General features: G+C 57.6%; 1 long non-coding RNA gene across 1 annotated transcript; it reads right to left on the bottom strand.

Moving 5' to 3' along the window:
• Window positions 1–9864: 9864 nt before the first annotated feature.
• On the bottom strand, window positions 9865–11528 carry LOC125176662 (uncharacterized). Its single transcript, XR_007156355.1, has 2 exons — window positions 11168–11528; window positions 9865–10176 (listed from the first exon to the last, which is right to left on the bottom strand). It is a non-coding gene; the product is annotated as an uncharacterized LOC125176662 (long non-coding RNA).
• Between the last annotated feature and the right edge of the window lie 739 nt (window positions 11529–12267).

The following is a 12267-nucleotide window of genomic DNA, read 5'->3' as shown; positions in this document are numbered from 1 at the left end:
CACAGGATGCTAAGATACTGAGAACCAGTTCTTGTGGGTAGGAGGCTGATGGGTGGGACGAGCTCTTGGGTCTCAGCCTAAAAATGGGCCAACACCGAAACTCCCCAAGCCACCATAGCCGAATGCCTGTCTGACAGCACTAGCCGGGGGTTGAGTGAGAGAGGTGTGGGGTGGGGCTAGCCTTCCCGGCTGTTCTTATCTCTGCAGGCAGGCGACTGAGTAGGCTCCTGGCCATCACTCCCTTCCCTGGGGAGGCTCGGCTGCTCTGTACGTGGATCCGTGTGGATCCCAGCTACCAGACACAAGACCCTCATCTGCCTCACCGGCACCACCACACCCTGAAGCTGGGGCAAGACGTCGGCCTTGCCCTCCCTGTGCCTTGGCATGACCTATGAGCGGCCCCTCTTCACACATCTGTGAATCGGGGTGTGCACGTGAGCCTGAAGGAGCCAAGTCCAAGGGACGGTATTTCTCCCAGGCTACAGGCCGAGTGTCCATAGTGTCCTGAACCCCCAGTTCCAGGCTATGCCGGGAAAGCAGAGAGCCCACCCTTCTGTCTTCTTACTGTCCATATCCATCTCTGTGAAGGAGGTCCCTCCTGACTTCTTCCTCACACACTCGCTGACGGGGGCACATCTACCAGAGGGAAAGCAGGGGGCCCACCCGTCCTACTTTTGAACTACTCATGGCTCGAACTCTTTTCCTGGAGTAGACTTCTCTCACTTCCTCTTCAAGAGAAAGCCACTTCCCCTCACAGTGAGATCTTCCAAATCCAAACGGTATCCCCGAGCTGTAACTGGTATCAGCCTGTGAGACTTACCCCAAACCTGACAGGAAACAGCTCACAGTGAGGAGACAGAGAAAGAGACGCCCCGGGGCCAACCCAGTGTCCCCGCTCCATTCCCACTGTTTTCCTCTGTTTCTTCTGTCCCTCCCCAGCTGTCTGCCTGACTCTTACCTACCCCTCTGCCTGTTTCTGACCCAGGAGTGGGAGGACCCCCCCCTTGGCTGGGGTGTCCCCAGCTCTGGTGACCTCATGCCTGCTCAAGCGTTCATGTTCCTGGAGAGAGATGGCTCTAGAAAGTACAAAGAGCTGAGACCCAGGCCGACCCGAATCATGGCTTACACCTGGGTCACAGGAGTGGCAAGCTGGGCCGGGTCGGGGGCCACGTTGCCCGTGGACCTGAATGCGGGACCCTACTTTTTATGCTCTTCTTCTCCCTCCTTTCCCCACCCAAATCGCTCCAGTAAATCAAGTGAGGAGGAGTCTCTGAGGGCCCAGGACTGGAAATTCTCAGGGGAAGCGCTGTATGTGAAGAAGCAGCAGGACACAGAATTACTGGGAGGGAATAAAATACAACTCAGGAGAGACCAAATTTCCACCCAGAGGATCCTGAACCGAGAGACCCTAGAGAGGGACCCTCCCTCCAGACCCTGTGGCAGAGCCCACACTGAAAGACCCCACAAGGATGACCTCAGACTGAAAAGCCCAAGAAGACCCAGCAAGGAGAGCCCTCGAATGGAGACCCAGTCGGAGAGATCCACAGGAAGTCCCAAACTGAGAGATCCCTTTGGGGTGCCACTAAAGGGGAACCAGATACCGCTGAGTGGCCAAGACTGAGAAAGCTCACAGGGCAGTGCAGACAGACTAAAGAAGTGGGCTGGGGAGGGGTAAGTGTGGACAGGTGAATCAGGTAACCCACCCATGGTAGATGGGGACCCCACCTTGGGTTTAGCTCAATCTCCCCTTTTGTGTTTGGAACCCCTGCCTCCAGGAGGTGAGTGAGGGAAGGGTCAGCCTGGAGCTTCCTCCGAGGCCAAGGTGTGAGGGGGCTTGGGTCGGCCACACAGCTCTCCTCTCTCCGCCAGATCCCTGCTGGGTCCTAGCTGTCCCACTTCCTCGCCCTTCCCCCAGAGCAGGAACCTCCGGGAGACAATGAGGTGGAAAACCCCTAGGAAGTCTCTGATCTTGGCCCTACAGAACTTCCGGCTGAGGGCCCACCTTTCTGAGGTCTTGCTCCCATTCCAGCCTGAGGCTTCTTGGTAGGAAGTAAAGCGGGGAGGATAGAGGATCTGCCCCCCAGGGGTCCCCAGCTCCACGTTCCGTGCCACGGGGTCTGGAAACTGACTTCCTCCAGATATTGGATGACACCCAGTTGGATGCTTCCTTTGGCCTCACCTGGCCCTTCCTGACATGTCCTAGCACCTGGGGATCCACTCGGAGTCCGTATCTCTCCGGCAGCCTGCCTTTTTCATTCAGCCCCGCCAAGACCAAGTCTGGGGAACTGCGGACCCTGGGTCTCCTCACGTACCTGCTCCTCACGTGCCTGGAAGGGCCAAAGCCTCCCGACTGCTCTGCTCCTTGGGGGTAGGTCAGGAAATGTACCTGTCCTCACTCTTCCTCTCTACTCCTCCAGAAAGGAGGAGCGGTACAAAATCCCCATCAGCAGGCCGGAAAGCCTAAGTCAAGGTCACGTGGTGCTGCCCTCTCTGAGAGGCAAATCGGCGACTTGAAATGACCATATCAGGTTTGGCCTTCTTCACCTTGAGTCTGGTCTTCCACTCAAACCCTCCGACCTCCAGAGAGCCCACCCCAACGCCAAGCCCAGCGGCTCAGGATGAAGCAGCTCCTGCCCTAGCCTGTCTGTGGAAGGACGGAGCAGCAGGGTGAACGGAGGGGCCCTGCCTCACGCCAACCCCCCATGCCATACACGTAGGGGAAACTGACTCCTGGAGAAGCATCTGCACCTCCTAGGTTCCCTGCCCGGAGCAAAGGGGGGCTTGGAAGCACCCATCCAACAGGTCCGTGTGGCTGGCTGCTCTTCCTCCGGGGTGCCGCAGAGCTCCTAACCAGCCCCTGCACCCAGATTCCCCAGCACCACCATGCACTGGGCCTACAGTACTGCCAAGAGCCACAGAGCGAGTGGGTGGGCACGCCTTCACACATGGGGTCTGCTCCACCTCCTGCCCCCACACCCCTGAGGACAGCAGACTCACCTCTGATACACAGGGACACAGGCTTCCACAAGCCCTAATCGATACATGTGTGGCATGGCACCCGCCCCAGGTGTGCCTCTGTAAGTGCCAGGCCCCCCTCACCTCTCCTAGCGACCCCCCTCCCCCCCCCAGACCTTCCAAATGCCCACTTTGCCTCCACTTCCCATAAACGCCCGAGACACAAAACACGTAACGTGTGGATACAAGTACTTTCCTCACTTACGCGCTCCCGGGCCCACACCCCTGGCTGACTGAGTGAGCCACCCTTCTGCAATCAGTGAGCAGGGCAACTTCAGCCAGACTGTAACAGCTCAGCACACACAAGTCCCACACATCTGCCAGTCTCCAGACTGGAGGCCTCAGAAGCCCTCCCGGCCCTTACCTCCCCCCCCCGCCCCCCCCCCATTCCCCACCTCTCTTCTTTTCCAGGGGCTCCTCCACCCCACCCCACCTCCCCACCCCATCCAAATACCCGCACCGGCCCCTGGCTGACCCGCTATCCACACTGCCCTCTCCTGGCCGCTGGGGAGTAAGACCCCCCCCCCCCCAACGGTGCCCCTCTCCTTCGCCCCCGCTGCCCTTCGCGGACACCTGTCAGCGCTCACTCCCTCCGCCCCTCACCTGGGTGCATGGGTTCCAGATTCACCATCCTGCCCCAGGCGGGGCCAAAGCCAGCGCCCCCCCAGGCCCCTCGCGTCTGCCCCGGCCGGGCCCACTGGGAAGCCAGGGTCTCCTTCCTCCCGCCCCCGGCCGCCGCCGCGGTGGAAGCCGCTGCCGGGGCCGTCGCCGCCGCTGTCGCGCGCTCCGCTGCTCCCGCCCGGGCAGCGCTCGACACGGCCGGGATCGCCACACGCCCCAGGTGAGCACGCGGCGCGGCGCGGGGCGGGGGCCGCCGGCCACGCCCCCCCTGGCAGGGCCCCCGCGCCTGGCCCCGGGCCCATGCAAACCGGTGATTTGCATCCGAGGAGCCGGGGGGCCCGGGGGAGGCGGCCGGGGGCTGCTGGCGGGGCGGGTCCCGACCCTGCGGAACACCTGTCTGCCCTAACCCGGCCTGGCAGCCTCTCCCTACCGCGCCCGCAGAGACCCAGACTCCTGGTCCCGCTGGCCCTTTTTAGGAACCCCTGAGGGATTGTCCGGCCGGGGCCGGAGCTGGAGCTTCCGTCTGGACGCACTCCCCAAGGGTAAGCGCTGTAAGGAGTCGAGAGCCTTTAGAAAAGCCGTGGGGGACGTTCTGGAAAGAAGCTGGCTTTGGACTCCTCTCAAGCGCTCACCAGCTGTGCGACAGGAGACCGGGCTCTTTCCCTTCCTGCACTGTTTCACTCATCTGTAAACCCCCGGCGGGTGCCTATCAGAGCTCGCAGCTATCTGGTTGGAGTTTCACAGGTGGCCGAGCGCACCTAGCCCCCCAGTACATCCTCACCACATCCTGGGAGCTAGATGGGGCCCAGCTTCTTAGTCCGTTTTCCGGCGCAGACACCGCCCCTTGCCTTGCCCTCCAGGCCCGCGGTGGTCGTGAGGTTCTCGAAGAAGATGATGAGAAAATTATTTACCAGCGTCAGGGGTATGGGGACAGCCACCTGCCTCATCTGCAGAGCTGGGAAGTGACTTGTCAAAGGCATACACATCCCTAGTGATGGAGCCTGGCTCAGTCAGGTCTCTGGACTCCCATTCCAATGCTCTTTGTAAGCACCCATCATGGACTTACCATCTGAGGTCCCCCCATATTTATCCTCCGTTCTTTGGGTCCCAGGAGGTGGCACCAAGGCCAAGGAACCATGTGCCTATAAACCTAGAAAGCCACGAGCACCGGACCTTGCCTTCCTTTCCAGACTGGTGTCCCTACCAACCTACCTTGACCCTAGTCTCAAGGACTATTTCCTGCTCGCAGAACACGCCCAGAGCTTTTCTGCCTCTCTGCCTTGTTTAAGGTGTTCTTTCCAGATGGTATGTTACCCACCACCAACCCCAATGATCCCTATTACAATATCCAGCATTTATTGAGCTTTGACTAGGTGCCAGGCCCTGAGCTAACCAACACTTTAAAGGCCTCCAATCTTGTCTCGTCCTCATAACAGCTCATAAATGGGGCTGTTATTATTTCCATTTGGCAGGTGGGTAAAGTGAGGCTGAGAGAATAGAACCTGCCCAGTGTTGCACAGCCAGTAGGTATCAGGGCTCCTGTTCTGAGCACCGTATGCTACTCCCTCTGCACAGTTCAAATGCCGCCGCCTTTTTTCTGATGGTGGAAGTGATCTGATCTTTTAGTAAATTAGCATAACGCTTCAATGTTCTTCATAGCCCTTGCGGCGGGTTCTGGGGGGCTTTTCCTATCCTACCTCCCGGTTGTTAACTGACCGGCTGCCCCCACGGCACTGAGCACAGCGCCCGTTACACACAGGCTTCGGGGAGAGCCCAGTGGCTGCCACAGTGGCCCCGGAGAAACAGGAGGTCCCAATTAGTGCCTGTTGAGGTTCTCACAAACCACCCTCCCCCAGTCACATCGTCTTCTCTTCTTCCCACCCTTGGTAAGAGGGAAGAGGACCGTCTTCCTGTTTTCTCTGGCTGGGGTAAGAGATCGGTACAGGCTTCTTGGAGGCCTCCTGAGCCCAGGGACCGCCCCCTTAGGACACCTCTGACCTGTCCCTTCCTTCCCTTCTCCCTCCTTTCCCGTCCCTCCTCCACCTCAGGCGTGGCTCCTTCACCTGATGGCCACTTCTTATCTACAACAGTTTTTCACCTGCCATCATGCTAGAAAAATGCCTGCACATGGTTTATATCCCCCCCCACCCCGTGTGCCTGAGATTTCCATTTGTCAGTTTGCATAGCATTTGTGTGGCTGGGCGCACGGCGGGTCTGATTCTCTGACCACCGCGTCTGGGACCTGTTTCTCTATTCCTGTGCAGTTACCTTTCTTTTCTGGGCTTTGGTGTTCCAGAAGCCAGAGGGGGCATGTGTCTAATGATTTCTGAGGGCCTTCTAGCTCCAGCAGGCCACGATTCTGGGGCCCTGGGGTTGAGATGGGGGTGGAGCTCTTGGGGACGGGGCCCACTGGGGCAGAGGCGGGACCTTGGAGGTTCGCAGTTGGAAGCACAGCTTGGGATTGCAGACCTGGAGTGGGAGGAACGGAGGAGGAGACCTGGGGAGAGGGTGACAGACATTACCTCACCTTCATTCATTCAATAAATATTGACCGAGTGCTTCCTATCTGCCAGGAAAGGTGTGACATGCTAGGCATGTCCTTTCTTATTTACCAAGTACAGCTTCAGAAGGAAGATACGATTTTTAGGCTCCTTTTATAGATGAGGTTCAGGGAGGCTAATGCAGCTAGTAGATGGCTAGTAGAGTTAGGATTTAGAACGGATCTGCCCGACTGCAGTGCTGGCGCTTTTAGTCCTCCCCTCCAATGTCTGCGCGGGTCTCCCCTCCTCTTAGATCCTGTCACTTGAGGTGGGAGGAGTCTCGATTCTCATGCATATGAGGAAGCCAGGTCCACCGGGGGAAGGACTTGCTCAAGGTCACACAGCAAGTGGGCAAGTCAGCACAGCAGAGACCCTTCCATTCTCCCTGTTCCTCCTTCATGTGGTCTTCCTGGGGCTTAGAAGGTTGGGTGGGTTTGGGGCATGAGAGGAGGGGGCAAAGGCCAGAGTTGGACAATCTCTATTCCGCCCCTCTCTGACTTGCTTGATGATCGTTTCAATTAGATGAGCTGAATGGGAATGCAGAAAGAAAACAAACAAACAAAAAACCGTGTCCCTCCCTCTTTTCCCAGAACTCAGAATCTCCTCCACGAAAGCAACTTTTTGGGTTCTGGGCAGATGGGAGATGATGGGGAAGGTGCCAACCGCCTGGGCCTAATACTCCACGGCTCTGTTTGGCCTGGGAGAGGAAAAGCTGTGGGGAAGGGAAGAGGGATTGGAGGTTGCCTGGAGGTTAGAAAGGAACAGAGGAAAGAAAGGGAAAAAGAAGCAAGGGCAGGAAATTTCATTGCCTTTGGACATCAAAAGAGTCGTATGCAAATGAGATGCAAATTAAACACAAATGAGCACTCCCGGCTTCCCTTACCTCCCCCCTCTTTCTCAATAGCTAGAGGGCTTTTTCAGCGACAGGCCAAAACCTGAGTCCAGCATACTGTAGTCCCCAAACTCTGATCAACTCTGACCCCACCCCAGATCCTCCTGGTCTTCCTGAGGTGACATCTGATCCCCTCGGCTGCACCTCTGGGAAGTCACCCCAGCTCCCTAGGCCCCATTTCTACTGGAGCATGCCCTCAGCTTCTTGCGCTTCAAGGACAGAAAGGGGAGTCCAGCCTCCCCTTTCAGACCCATTGCTGGAGGTGCCGTCACCCGTGTAGAGAAGGTGCCTGGGGGAGGGAGGTGGGCCCCCCGCCCCTGTTCTCCACCTCAGCCAAGAGAAGTGGCCTTTTTTGGCTGTGGGCCCTGTTTCTCCCTCTCATTTCCTGTCATGTCAGCTGGATTGAGTTGTCAGGGCTGGGAGAAGGGTGGAGAGCGAGGCGTCCTGGAAGGCCACCAAACAACAAGTCCCTTCTAGCTCCTTCTGTCTGCCAGATGGGCTGTAGGGCCCAGAGCGTGGGGGTGCAGGGTGGGGGTCAGCTCCCTGCCTTGGGGCAACCACAGGGAATGGATCCAAGTTCAGGCTTCCCCAAAGAGCAGATGGAAGGAGCGTAGAGGCCAGGAAGAACTTGCAGCCCTCTTAAAATCACCCCTCCGAGGCAACCTGAGGGCACCATTGCCAAGAATGGGGGTGGAGGGGGTAAGGTGACAGAGTGAGAGAGGTGCTCCGGGAACCGGGATAAAGCAGAGTGGGCCAGAGAGGACACGGGAGTCAGGACACCGAGCTGTTCCCTGCCTCTGATATTCCTAATGCAGATTCGCCAGCCCTGGACACCCGCTTCACCCTGTACCCAGCCTTGGCTCACCTCTAGAGGGAGCACACACAAGCCCAGGGCCCACGTTGCACTTGAAGGTTCCGAAAAACAGACAATCGTAACATGGATTTGGTTTGAAAACAAAACTCGGCCTTCTTTTCGATGTTGGGGACCACACTGGGCCTGGGTCTGGCCACTCTGATCACACCTTCAAAAGAACCCTGCCTCAGTCCTTTCCTGCCTCAGTTCTTTCCTGACTCAGAGCAGGTAAGCCTCCGGGTCCACCTGCGCGCTCAGGGCAAGTCTAAGGCCAGCGCGCCCTCTTGTGGTGATGGGGGGTGGTGCGTGTGACTTTAACCTGAGCCCCGCTACCACCAAGACTGGAGAGATCTCCCCGCGGTCCCGAGGAGAGTGCCCATCCGTGGCTGGGGCAATTTCAGGTGAATTGCCCCCATCCCAGACAAGGTGGAGATACTGAATTTGGTTTCGGCGTGATGTTGGGGCTTTGGTCCGTGCTCCCCACCAAAGGCCGGACTTTCCCGTGGAACCCCGGTTGGAGTCAGCCGGCCTTAGCCCAATCGGTTGTAGTGACGGGAGTCCCTGGTCTTGTCGGGTGGCCGTCCTGTTTCTGGGCAGCTCTGCTGGCTAAGATGTCCTACCTCCCATACTGCCCTCTGGAGCTGCTGAGCTATGTGTAATCCTACGCGCCGACGCATAGAAGGTCAGTGGCCATTCGCCCATTCATCCGTTCAGAGTACGTATTGAGTACACACTGGAGCTGTGGGTTAAGCTAGGAGCTGGAAATGTAATGGAGACCAGACACTGTCCCCGTCCTCAGGAAGCTCAGCCTGGTGATGCGTGTGGAGCAGGGAACAGGCAAGTCCCTCCTACCGGGGCACATGTTCTCACAGAAAAATGGAGGGTGCGACGGGGGTCTGCTGCGGGGCATGACCTACCGGACTCTGGGGGCTGGGCACCAGGAAAAGCTTCTTGGAGGAACAGAGATCGGAGCTGGGACCTCCAGCAAAGAGGAAGGAAGTGGGACAGGAGGAAGCAGTACACGGAGAGGAAACAGTAGCATTTCCCAGGAGGGTGCATGGGACGTTGGAGTCCCCAGGAGGGTGCATGGGACGTTGGAGTCCCTCAAGCAGAACAGGCTGGCCAGATCACAGAGCACAAGAGGTAGAGGAACACAAGTGAGGGGGGCACCTGGGTGGCTCAGTTGGTTGACCGTTGGACATCTGCTCCGGTCATGATCTTGCAGGTCATGGGTTTGAGTCCCACATCGGGTTCACTGCTGTCAGCACAGAGCCCGCTTTGGATCCTCTGTCCCCACCGCTCCCCCCACCCCCCGACCCCCGTCCCTCTCCTGCTCATGCTTGCTCACTCTCAAAAATAAACATTAAAAAAATTTAAAAAAAAAAATACTCTCAGGGCTGATGGGAAGAAGGCAGGAGAGACAAGCTGAAGAGAGCCAGGGGATAGTGTCTCCTAAGAGAAGGGGGAAGGGCTGGGATTCAGAGCCCTGGGGTTGGTCGGGCGGGGGCACCTCCTCCACCATCAAGGCAGGAGGGGATCCGGAGAGGCATGTGGGCGTGTGGGCCGGGTAGACACGTGGCATCTGTTTCTGCTTCCCCTGGTGTAGGGGAGGGGGGTGCCATGAGCGTAGTGTCACTTCATCCCGCCTGTCACTGCTGAAGAGTCAGGACGCTGCCTCAGCAGGACACACAGCCGGAACCCGGGCCCAGGCCGTGAGATGGCCACCACAGGGGATGTGGCTACCACACCGAGGTAGCTTGTGACCCGCCTTCTTTCCCTCGCTGGACTTGAAGCCCCCTTGTGAGGTCGGGATCTTCTCCAAGGAGAAGGTGCGCACGGAGTCCCTGTCGTGCGAGCCTGTGTTTTCCAGCCCACTTTTGCCTTCTTCCTTCCCACTCTCCATTCCTCTGGGGCCCCAGCAGGGGCAGGAAGACAGAATCAACTCCACACGGAGTGCCTTTAATGAAAGTATGGCTTATTTACAGAGGTGGGAGCGGGATTAAGGGAACCAGAGGGCCAGTGACACCGAGAGGCTAGGGTGGAAGTGGCAGGAAGAGGAAATAGTGCTCTAGGGGCCCGAGGAGGTCTGGTGCTCGGAGAAAGGAAGCCAATGCAGAGGTGTGGTCTGGAAGCAGCAAGGGGTGGGGATAGATGCCTGGAATTCTCTCTCATCCTGCCCTCTGATCTCTGGTGCTCCTCACTGGCCGAGCCAGAGGTGAAGGAACCCAGGCGAGGCCGATCCACAGGTTGGTATCCTGGGGCACAGAGCAGGGCAGAGGAGGGTAGAGAGGAAATGGGGTGGGGGCAGGGGAGGGAAACAGGAACAACCAGCCGTTACCTGGCTACAGTCAACAGTTGATGTCTGAGAGTAATCCCTAGAATGCTTTACTGCTTCTCAAGGTCAAAATGGCAAACACCATATCATGATATCCAGCGACAGCAGGTGCGATGGTTAATTTTATGTGTCAGGTCGGCTAGGTGTTACGGTGCCTGGTCTAACACTAGGCCAGATGCTGCTGTGATGGTATTATTGTAGATGTGATTAACCTCTACAATCAACTGGCTTTAGAGATTACCCTTGATAATGTGGGTGGGCCTCATCCAATCAGGTGCAGGTCTTAAGAGCAAACACTGAGGTTTCCAGAAGAAGCAATTCTGCTTCAAGACTGTAACAGAAATCCCGTCTGAATTTCCGGACAGGTGACTCGCCGTACAGATTTCAGAGTCGAGACTGCAACATCATCTTTTGCCTAAGCTGCCTGCCGCCAGCATTTTGGATTTTGCCAGAGCCCACAAATCACATGAGCTCATTCCTTACTAGAAATCTCTCTCTCTCTCTCTCTCTCTGTATCCTATTGGCTCTCCTTCTCTGAAGAACCCCGCCCGATACAGCAGGAATGTGGGGAAAAGGGCCTTTCATACACCTGCTGGTGAGGGTGCAAATTTGGACAACTGCATCTGGAGGGCCATCTGGCAGCCTCGACCAAACCCTGGGCTTTGTGGTGCTCCATTGTTACCATTTCTCTACAGCATGGCTTGTAAGAGCAAGTCGTGGACAATTCAATTGTCCCCCAGTCGCCCAACACCTAACGATCCGAGGTAGAACGCCAGCCAGCAGTTACCCACTGACTGCCGGGTCAGGAAGCCCTTGGAGAGGGCCGCCTCCTAGCAGATGAGGAGCTGGGGGCTTGCAATGGGGGTGACCCACCCCAGAATGCACAGAGCTGGGACTAGGCCGGTACCCACCTTCCTCCCAGGTAGGCGTGGTCACCCTCAACCTTCGCTTCTCGGGAGCGGTCCTGGCCCCCGCTTTTTGCCAGACTTCTCCGTGGTTCCACCCACCACATCTAAGGTTCGGCGAAGACAAGACTTCCCTTGACTAAGACTGCAGGGAGAGGAACCCGAAGTAAACCCGCAGAAAACCCAGCAAGACCCAGCCCAGGCTGGGGTCACCCTGCCAGGGGGAACCTGACACAGTGTTCATCTTCTCTGGCTTGAAGAGGCTCCACCAAGGCCTAGGCTCCTGGCCTCCCACCCAGGGCCTTGCTTACCTTGACAAAAGGGACCCATCAGGAGGCCTGTTCCCGCCAGCTCTAGTCGTAGGGGACCTGTGGGCACCGCCCCCCCCCCCCCATGTATTCGGTGATTGCTGTTGCAGGACTGGCCCCAGTGGGTGCTGAGTACCTCGTGCCTCTCCCCTCCCCGCTGCCCCGAGGTTCCAGCTGGCCAATCTGATAACCCATTTAGGTTAGTAGGTATGCCTGGGGCTGTCTGACCTGGTCAAGTCACATAATTGTATTGGCGAGCCGCGTCCACAAAGTGTCACAGAACTGCTACCAGGAGCCAGTGAGCTCATTTATATGAAGTCACTTTGTAAACTCTAACGGGCCAGAGAAAGGAGGGCTCGTTGTAGGTGTGTCACGTTTTTACACGTGCACAAAGGCCTCCTGAGGAAAATAAGGCCTGACCTGCGTGTTTCTCAAATAGCTGACCCTGGTAATGGGCCGAGCTCCCAAGGGATTCTGATGCCACACAGGTGGCAGGCAGTGGATGCACCTGACAGAGCTGGGCTGGGAGGCTGGGAGGATCGTTTGGAATGAGGGGTAGCATGGACTTGGCCTGAGTGTGGGGTCAGCCCAAAGTCTCAGGGAATCTTAATTTTCATCCCCATGCCCCAAGACCAAAGAAGGGGCCCCAGGCAGAATGGAGTGTAATGAGTGTGCAGACGCCCCCTCATTGCTTGGGACAGGCAGGCTTGGAGGTGTGAGTCACTCCCAAGGAAGACCAGAAAAGCACCCTTTAGGGGCGCCTGGGTGGCTCAGTCGGTTAAGCGCCCGACTTCGGCT

Source organism: Prionailurus viverrinus, chromosome D1 (genome assembly GCF_022837055.1).
Source record: "Prionailurus viverrinus isolate Anna chromosome D1, UM_Priviv_1.0, whole genome shotgun sequence".
Classification (NCBI taxonomy): domain Eukaryota; kingdom Metazoa; phylum Chordata; class Mammalia; order Carnivora; family Felidae; genus Prionailurus; species Prionailurus viverrinus.
Note: the sequence above shows the minus strand (reverse complement) of the source record. Positions and strands in the feature narration are given on the sequence as shown.